Here is a 10731-nt window from a genome sequence, read left to right on the forward strand (position 1 = left end):
CCAAATAATTTTTTTCTACGTCTGAAAACTACAGTCTACAGTCACCTTGCCCTTTCGCATGTATGGCTAAGCTCCTCGCCCTCATCACCCTCTAGCTCGACAACAATTGAAAGTATGTTAAATTAATTCATACAAAAGTTGCAGATAATTTCATTATCTACAACTTAGATAGTAGTTAGTAGTTGTAGATAATTTCATTATCTACAACTTTCGTGATGAACACAAAAATGATTAGAGGTATAAGGTGGGAGATATGGAGAATAAATGCAATGCAAACCCCCTGATTAGTGTCAGATTAATGGGTCAACAACCCATTACAACAAGCAACAAGCAACACCCAAATTAACCATACGTATAAAAATTTGACACGCTCAAGTATGTAACGATTTTTTTTACATTTTCAAAGAACCGCTGTAGCCTTGCATAACGTCGGAATGTCAGTCTCTTGAAAATTAGCTTCCTTTGGTTCCAATTAACAAATTGTCTGAATATCTGACAGGTTCGAATAAACATTTCTTTCGCCATTTCCAACTCTTCCGTACGTCCAGTCCCACCACGTAAACTGTCAGATTAATAGTATACAGTACCTCTGGCACATTGGAGTATGTACACCTGGTGATTTTTTTATATATTTGAAAACCTGCAGACGCTTTTCCCACCGATGAAAGTGCATACCTCACAGAACCTTTTTTCCTTCTTACCATCTTATCTGCAAAATCCACTAGGTCTTCACGACGCTCGCGTAAACCCTGCTTTAGCATCGTGGGCTTCCCAACTATCAATTCATTCCCCTTAAAAATGATCTGTGAGCCATTGCCTATCTTCGAATTGTCATAATGGCGAGAACAATCAGCGTCTAGCTAAGCAAAAAAGTACGTTCCCACACAAACACTCGAGAAATGATCGGCCACGAGATAGCGAGGTGTAAAATATATAAAGGATATATCTCTAACAAATAATTATATGATTCATATATAATAAAATAAATGCAACATACCTGCATGTATATGAACAAGCCGCGATTAGATGATGCACCTAGAACGTGGGTTAAACGCACTCCAGGCTAAATGATATTTATAATAAATCGCGCTGTGAGATAAGCTCCTTTTGTCAGCGTTTTCTTGCTCACCCACTATCCGCGTTTTTATTTTATTGTCGAATAGCAGATGAGGAAGTTTGTAACTGGTGAATGCATACAGGCTGTGATGCTATAAATTATTCGGAGGAATTCAGAATTTACATTTCCTGAAGCGTCTTGTATCCTCGAAAAAACTTTACTGTATAGTCTGAATGATCTTGAATTCTTGAGTTAACAAAAATATGTACTTTCAGAGGTGGGGAAAGTGCTGCAGATTCCCAAAGATGTAAAATAAAAATCGTCAGGTGTACATACTCGAGCGTGTCAGATTAAGATACTGTATATGCTCTACGTTGATATGTTAATTGGACCCAAAGGAAGCTATTTTCCAAGAGACTAACAATTCGGACGTGAAGCAAGGTCACAGCGATTCTTAGAAATTGCAAAAAAAATCGAGCGTGACAGATTTTCATACAGATGGTTAATCTCAGTGTTGCAGACGTGTTTACCCATTAATCTGACAATAATCATGGGGGTTTATTTAATCTGACAGTTAGAAGATGATAACAAGGCATTTCTTTAGTATATTTCCCTTCTTCTACCTCTCATCGTTTCTGTATTCATTATAGAAGTTGTAGATGATAAAATTCTCTACAACTTTTGTCTAAAGCAATTTATCATACCTTCAACCGTTTTTGAGCTAGAGGGTGATGAAGGCGTGGAGCTTAGCCACACATGCTAAAGGCCAAGTTCAATGTACAAACCCAGTCTAAGGTACATTCATCGCCATATATCTCAGAAACGCTCAAACGTAGAAAAAATTGCTTCGAACGAAATATGTAGAAAATGTTATGCTTCACAATTTTCATGATGATTGCAAAAACAATTCGAAGCCCAGAAGAGGAGATAATTAAAAAAAATTGAATTTTGTAACCCATATGGTGAAATTTTTTTGTATTGGCTTGCTGAAACTGTTAGATTTTTTCCCGTTTTTCTCAAATCATTAGCTTCAAATTAAAGAAAAGCCACTGTGTTCGAGAATGTACACGTGACGTTTTATTTTGCAAGTTTGGCAAAAGTCAAAAACTCGAAATTCCAAAGCTTATTCTCCTTATTACCGAACTGTGATCGTTGCTCACAGTCCACAGATTTCGCAACCCTATAAAGCAGATGATTTTCCCCTTTTACCCCTTCCACTCATTCATAGTAAAAAATTATCATAATATTTCTCTCATGAGTAGTTCTCGAGGTCATCCTTCAGTTTCTCAAGAAAACCTTCCAGCATGATTTATAGTCTTCAACAATTCTGCATCTTTTTTTCGTCAGTTTCTGCGAGTCCAAACCCCATCCAAGAATTCTTTGCACCCCAGAAGGCATGGTTAGGAATTAAAGTAATTAATCCACCGCTAGAGCAGAAGGACGGGCAATTTGTTTCATTTTTAACAGGTCAGATTAAAGTATGGGCCAGTTCTTCGTTTTGTGCTTCTTGGATAATATTCGCGAGGGAATATCCTATCGTTTTTTTTTCGGAGAAAGAATAGGGAAAATGGGAGATGTACATGACTGTGTTTGGTCTCCTGAATTCTAAAAAGACCCTTCGACATACCAGGTATATTACTCTATAGGTATGCAATGTAGTTGGGCCCAGTTTTGCAAGGTTTTCAATACCTCATATAAGCAAGAAAATTTTTTTCACTGATGTAGGTAAGTGGGAACCAGAGGAAAATTCGGGATTTATTATAGCGTGTCAGATAAATATAAGGGGAGATACCTTGGACCCTGTAGAGTATTTCTACCAAAACTTAGACCTGTATATAGTAGGAATTGCCTAGGACAACCTGTCAGAATAGTAAAAAAAAACAATTATTGTGCAATCTCGAGCGTGTCAGATTAAGATATATGTGGTTAATTACATGTTGAAAAGTATATATTCTTTTAATCTGACAATTTAAGACTGACGAAAATGTGTGGCACCAAACTTGTAATAAGAAACGTTACGTGTACATTCTCGAGCGCGGTGGCTTTTTTTCTTATATTGAAGCTAATGATTCGAAAATGACGGCAAAAATATAATCTGACAGTTTCAGCAAGCCGAAACAATAAAAATTGGCCATTAAGGTCACGGAAATTAGTTTTTTTCTAATATCTCCTATCCAGGGCTTCAAATTGTTTTCGCATTCATTATAAAAGTTGTAAGGAATATCATTTTCTACAAATTTTGTTCGAAGCAATATTTTCTACGTTTGAACGTTTTCGAAATATATGGCGATGAATGTTCATTAGACTGGATGTCTACATTGACCTTGGCCTTTTGCATGTGTGGCTAAGCTCCTCGCCCATATCGCCCTCTAACTCGAAAACGGTTGAGAGCATGTAGAATTGATGCAGGCGAAAGTTGTAAAGAATTTTATTATCTACAACTTTTATTATGAATACAGAAACGATTAGAGGTACAGGAAGGGAGATATTTAAAAAAAATGCCTTGTTATCATCTTCAAATTGTCAGATTAAAAAAACCCCTCCTGATTAGTGTCAGATTAATGGTTCAACACGACTGCAACACCGAGATAAACCATCTATAGGAAAATCTGACACGCTGGAGTATGTAACCTTGAATAATTTTTTTATACATCCTTGAGAACCTGCAGACACTTTCCCCACAGCTGAAAGTGCATACATCGAACCTTTTCTTCTTTCTACCATCTAATCTTCAAAATCCACTAGGCCTCCACGATGCTCCAGTAAATGCCAATTTAGCATCGTCGGCCCTCCAACTGTAACATATCTAACTAATAACTGGATATCACTATCACAGTTATTTCATTGGATCAGATGGATTTAGCACACAGTGCGTCTATGGAACATTCTTTTCATTCATCATTGATTGAAACTCCTCATTTCCGAAATAATTTCGATTAATAAACGAAGTGAAATAATCAAAACAGAGGGAATTTCGAATAATTCAATTATCGACGAGACAAATTCTGGTCATGGAGTGCTGAAAGCACCTCAAATTCATCTTCTCCATCCCAAGTCATAATACCGTCGTTATTTTTGCCTTTCAGAATAACAATATCAACCAAAATCGATCAGCTGCAAAGGGTTGGTGGGGGTTCTTGATGAAAAATTGAATTTCCAATAAACTTATCCAGTTGCCGTCGTCGAAATTTCCTATAACGAAATTACGGACCATTGTCTAATTAGAAAGACCACAAGAAAACCTTTTATCTCCAGGGGACATGTTATTTTAAGGCAAACTCCTAATGAAAAAGTTTTACAAGAGGATGGAAATTGTTGTATTAATCGAATTATCTATCGGATATCTCGGGAAGTTACCTGACCTGTTGAGATTCTTGCTCGGAACTTGCCACAATGCCACTTTATAGGATTAATTCGATTTTCATCAGCCGGAAATCATCACGCTGAAATAAGAAACTTGATGATATTGCCGGAGAATAGATATCGTTAAATTTTTATGGGGATCATAGCACGACGATTCCCTTTCGAATTAGGCCAGAAAAAGCAGCATTCTACAGTAATTTATCTGCCCTTGGAAGATTATTTAAAAGAAAGTAATCAGTCAGTCAGTAACAGACATGAAAAATAGAATATTATTATACATTTCCTTCTATCCAAAAAATATATATAATAGCCTCTACTACCTAACCAAACAAAATTTCAATGTCAAAATATTTTATTACTCAACATATTCTCATCTTAATTGGATACTTTTATTACAGCGATCCTGCAACGTCTTTAGACCTTACAAAAAAATTGTTTCTTCTTGCTCTGCAAACCAGAACTCCACAGCTTTCATTACCTTGGAAGAAAATTTACGACTTTTTAAACTTTTTTCAGTTGAGGAAAGAGATGATAGTCGGATGGAGAAAAATCTGGTGAATAAGGGAGGTGTTCTAGTAATTCAAACAATAAATCACGAATTTTTTGAATGGCAACATGAGATTTGTGTGCAGGGGCGTTGTCCTGTAAAAACAAAACAGCTTTGGATAGCTTTCCGCGTCTTTTCTCTTTAATTTTTTCCTGTAGAGTGGTCAGTTATATAGAATAGTAATCCCAGGTTATTGTTTTACCCTTATCCAGAAAATTAATCATGATTACTCCATGGCAATCTCAAAAAACTGAAGCAAGAACTTTTCCAGCAGATTTTTGGTCACGAAACTTCTTAGGTCTTGGAGAACCAGAGTGTCGCCATTCCATCTTTTGTTACTTTGTTTCTGGATCGTAGAAATGTACCTAAGTCTCATCCATAGTAACAATTCGGTTTAAGAAGTCTACATCGTTTTAGAATCGAGCACAGATCGAACGCGATGCTTCTACCCTTGCACGCTTTAGGTCAACATTCAAACATTTGGGGATCCATTTTGCAGCAATTTTTTTCATGTCCAAATTGACGTGAACTATATGATGAACGGGTTCGTATGGAATATTCAGTGCTTTGGATATCCGTTTTAGCCCAATTCGACGGTCTGACAAAATCATGTCATGAACTGCATCGATATTTTCGGGGACTGACACAGAAACTGGCCTTCCCGATCGGTCATCATCTTCAATGGAAAATTTACCCCTTTTGAAGCTTGCAATCCAATTTTTCACGGTCGCATACGAAGGACATTGATCACCAAGGGTATTGAGCATATCTTCGTAAATTTGCTTACCTCTTAAACCTTTTAAATACAACTTGATGATGGCTCTATACTCCAATTTTTCGATTTTCACAATTTCGGTGAACATCTTCTTTCTTTTGATTCATTGCGTAACTCTAGTTTACTTTTTTGACCTCAAATTTCACACCGACACTTCTAATGAGTTTTTGTTGCCATGGTAACGCAATATTTTGTTTATGAATGCAGCTGGTCTAGGCTGACTAGATATCAATACATCCTCGTACACTATATTGAAAAAATTTATACTTCTTGCAATTTATAGTCACAAAATAAAATAATAACAATAGCATTAAAGAAATGCTGTACCAATTATTGTTTCCACTAACTCCGAAGATTGGAAGATTGAGAGACATTTTATACATGATCCTCCTGAAGCCTCAGCTAGGTCTTAGGTCTGTCATTTCCTAAGGTGGTTCTGCTTAGAAAAAAAAATCACTTTCATTGTTACATCTGATAGTAGAGACTGGTGTAACTGCTTTTCCCCAACAAATATGGGGTACTTTTGTTTATCTCGAACACTCAGTTCCCCTTCGGCAATTGTTTAATCCCCAATTTTTGGGAGGAAGGCCTCCTTGGTGGGTTCGCCGAAGAAACTACGTTTTAATTCTGATTTCCGCTGGGATTCGAGCGAATTAAGCAGAGAGATGAGAAAGGATTTCGGATTTTCATACACTTAATACTCGCACCGTCTCGAACTGAAATTTTCGGAATTTGCCATTATTTTACTCGGGCGTATTTCTTGCAAAAATTAACCCTTTCCTTTCACCCCGCGCCTAGACAGGTAGAGCAATTAAGTTATTAGGTCCGCGAGGTTGGATGGGGATGGAGCTGTCACATGGATATTGTGTAAAAATATTCACGGTGGTAAAATGAGTCGATGGAAATGTATTCATTACACAGGCCAACACACATTTTGGTGCCTGCGATTTTTTAACTGTTCCTGAGTAATTTTTGGATGCAGAATGTAAAAAAGTTCTCAGATTTTGTCTATCAGATCTAGTTTTTGAGATTTTTTTAAAAATTTGTGTATATAATTTACGTTATAACTGTTATAATATATAATATTACTATTGACAGTTAAAAAAAACAAAGACACATGGATTCAAGTATTTATTGCAAAAACTTAATTTACATAGTTACATTAGTCACTAATCACATAAAAATTTTCTTTTATACGATTTTCTAGAATGGAGTTTACTAGGGCAGTCTCGCTGAAGGCTCCAGCAGTAGTCCGCCATCATGTGGCTATCCCATCGTCCTTGATAACGATCTTCCATAGTTTAAATATCCTGATGGAATTTTTCCCCCTGTTCTTCACTACAATCACCGAAGTTTTCTGGAAAACGATCTAGGTGGCTGTGGAGGTAGTGAACTTTTATACTCATGTTACAGCCGAGAATATTAAAATTCGAAAGCATAGTTTCCACTAATTCTACGTAATTCTCTGCTTTATGATTGCCAAGAAAATTTTGTACTACTTGAACAAATGAACTCCAAGCGTTATATTCAGTCTCGTTCATTGATGTGGTGAATTGTGGATCTTTAACAAGTTGCCTTATTTGAGGACCATCAAATATACCAGCTTTTAGTTTTTCCGTGCTAATGCCAGGAAATTTACGTGACAAATACCCAAAACAATTCCCATCTCGATTTAAAGCATTCACAAATTGCTTCATTAGGCCTAGCTTGATATGCAAGGGCGGAAGTAAGATTTTTTCTCTTGAAACCAAAGGTTCGTTGATCACGTTTTGTATTCCTTGAATCATGACATCCCTTGAAGGCCAATTTTTGTTAACCCAGTGCTCATTTTTAGCTCTGTTGTCCCAAAGGCACAAAAAACAAGGATATTTTGTATAACCACTCTGCTGTCCAAGGAGGAAGTTAATCATTTTTAAATCAACACAAATTGACCACTGATGTTCTTCGTATTCAATTTTTCTCAAAACTCATGCTATTGTTTCATATTCTTCCTTCATGGTAGTAGAATGACCAATAGGAATTGAGCTATATTTGTTACCGTTATGTAAAAGAACACATTCTAAACTACGTTTTGAACTGTCAATAAAAAGGCGCCAATCATTTAACCTGTAACGTGTATCCCAGAAACTAGAGCTGATAGAAAAAATCTGTTGGCATTTTTGGAATCACCACATTAAAAACATCTAAAATCAGATGTTAGATTTCCGGCACCCAATTTTTTTTCATTTTGTTGGCCTGTGTTATTTTACAAATACTTTTAAAAAAAGTGTCCTTTCACATATAGATATCTGAAAATGATCAAGATCACCAAAATGGTATATGCACATTTCTGTTCGACCAATAAATGTTTGAGTCGGTTCGTCAGAATTGGTTAATCATTAATTGAAACTTCAAAAACATGTTAACTGCGGGAGCGAATGAATTAGATTGGAGGTTGTCTTTTAGAAACTTCTTTGCAGCATCCCTTAAATGCTTCTTGTTTAGTGTCCTTGAATTCTTGCCCCTTTGTGTTTCTTGGATAGTGGGATTCGAGCAAATGTCACATATTTCAATCAACATTATATCTTGAACGTAGTTATTGATCAGTGAGCGGAATATATATTCCAGCCAGATATGTTAGTTTCAGTCAGTGTGAGGTGCGCCAATTTGCTACAATTGTACAAATATTATGGCCCGAATATACGCCAAATGTATAACAAGGATTTCCACTCAAATCGATGACATGCATAGCAACTGTAGATTATTATTAAGTGCACGCTCAGCATGAGACGAAACAAATATTCGGTCCATAGAATCTCGATCGTTATTAGCTGTGATCGTTCAACTATACTTGATATCTGATCATCGGGTAAGTGGTCTATGAACTTCTGCTGACCATTACATGGAGCTTGCATTGCACAATTGTTGCCCTTCGGCTCGAGAGTGGTGGGGGAAGATGTACAGTAACGAATAGGTCTGGAGCTGTCTTGAATATCGCGGAAATATGAGATATTTTTCGATAACAGTGGTCTAGTCATCTAATTTAATCGAAACGGACCATAATAACTATTAGAAATTTGAGGAGACAAGAAAATAATAAAACATTCAGCATCACTTCTAGATCTAGAATCTGATGAATTCATTTTTTGTCTGACCAAGGAGCGGTTCATTTCTCCAAAAATGAAATAATCTTCAATATAGTTTTCAGCAATGCTAAATTGCATGGAGTATGGGGTAGAATATTATGATGTATATAAATGAACGTTTCCCACAAACAAATAAAGTAAGCAGCAAAGGAAGTGGGTGCCTAAGTTTGACAAGCGACATTGGCGTTATTTTTACAGTAACGCAATGTATGTATTACAAAAACATCCCGAGCAAAGATTATAGAGTAGAAAGGATATAGGCCACGCCCCCATATCTCTAGTACTAAAATCCGACTACATTTTGGTTAGTGAAAACACGTTTGAAAATGAGATGGCGCTGAAGAAGTACTGTCAATGCTGTTTAATAACAGTTTTCTGTTTTATAGTTGTGAGGCCCGAAAATCGAATTCTATTTCTTGTATTAAATTTCAATATCGACTTTGATGAGACCAGAAAACAAACATCCTGCGCGACGAAACAAAAGTATGGTTTTGTTTTGTGATCAGGATACTAGTTTTCGCCTGAACATTGTTTGGAATCAATTTATATCAATGAAATACGCTGTTGGATGTGCTATTTTTTATTTGCAAATCTTACAAATTCACAAAATTTGAGATTATGGACAACAACACTATACTTTCTTTATGATTTTTATGATCTCTTTATGATAACGGTCTCTTTATGACACATTATACAAATTGATTAATGAATTAACAAAACACTCACAGCAGGATCCATAAAACTTCGACTCTCCAAACAACAATTTGACAGTCAGTCAATAAATATATGAATCGAAATCAATGAAACCTCTGCATTTCTGAATATATTGGAGTTGCAATTGAGAATCATTGAATGGGCCTATAAAGGTCTTAATTTCCCCACAATAAGCCCTTCATGCAAGGGATGCTTTCTGCATACAACAATTTACGTGGATGAACAGTTCTCAATTGACTTGCAGTAAAATATTCATTCACATGGTGTAGTCAGTAGTGTTTGCTGAAGTTATTGTCTTAACGGAGCAATGAAAATAAAAATCAATGAATGACAGAGTCACATGATACGAGTTTTAATACTTACGTTTCCATTTTCCTTGGTAAAGTGAGAAACTTGATTTCGGAAAATCCATTTTATTATTTGATCCACAGTTCTTTATCCAGTCTTAGCTATTCAAAAACACGTTTGACACACAGATGGCACTCACATCACTTTAGTACTACAGTGGACTCTATCAAACAAATTGGCGACAATTGGAAATTCAGCAAGAATATGGCGGCTTAGAAGCACAGATTTCAATGCTATGATTCTAATTCGGAATGCGGATTGGCTCACGTCACGTCATGTAACCAAATCCGCCATATTCTTGCTAAAACGATGAAAAACGAGACCACAATTGTCGCCACTGTGTTTGATAGAGTCACTGTATTTAGTACTTCGTTTTACATTTTATAATCTAGGTGATTACCTATTATCTCATAATCCAAGCAACATCAAGAAAAACTTTGTAAGGCCATCACTGTTTCTATATTTAGCCAAAATGAATAGCAAAGAAGTATTGAGCTAAAAATCCACCCAGAATAAAAAAAAACTTTGTAAGGATCTCTACTATTCCCAAATCCTACGTCAAAAAACCCTGTACAACAAGAAGAGATTTGAAAAAATTATACTGTACCAGTGGTATATAGGCGAAGGGCTTTGATGCTTTGAATCTCAGGGGCAAAATCATACATCATCAAAGAGATGTCGAAGATATATCTAGTAAAACTTAAACAATTTTTCAGCAGTACCACTTAATTTACTGCTCGGTTTAGTTTGACAGATATATTAATGTGCATCTGAGGACAAAATTATCCGAAAAATTCTCAAT

The sequence above is a fragment of the Coccinella septempunctata genome, chromosome 7 (genome assembly GCF_907165205.1).
Source record: "Coccinella septempunctata chromosome 7, icCocSept1.1, whole genome shotgun sequence".
NCBI lineage: Eukaryota > Metazoa > Arthropoda > Insecta > Coleoptera > Coccinellidae > Coccinella > Coccinella septempunctata.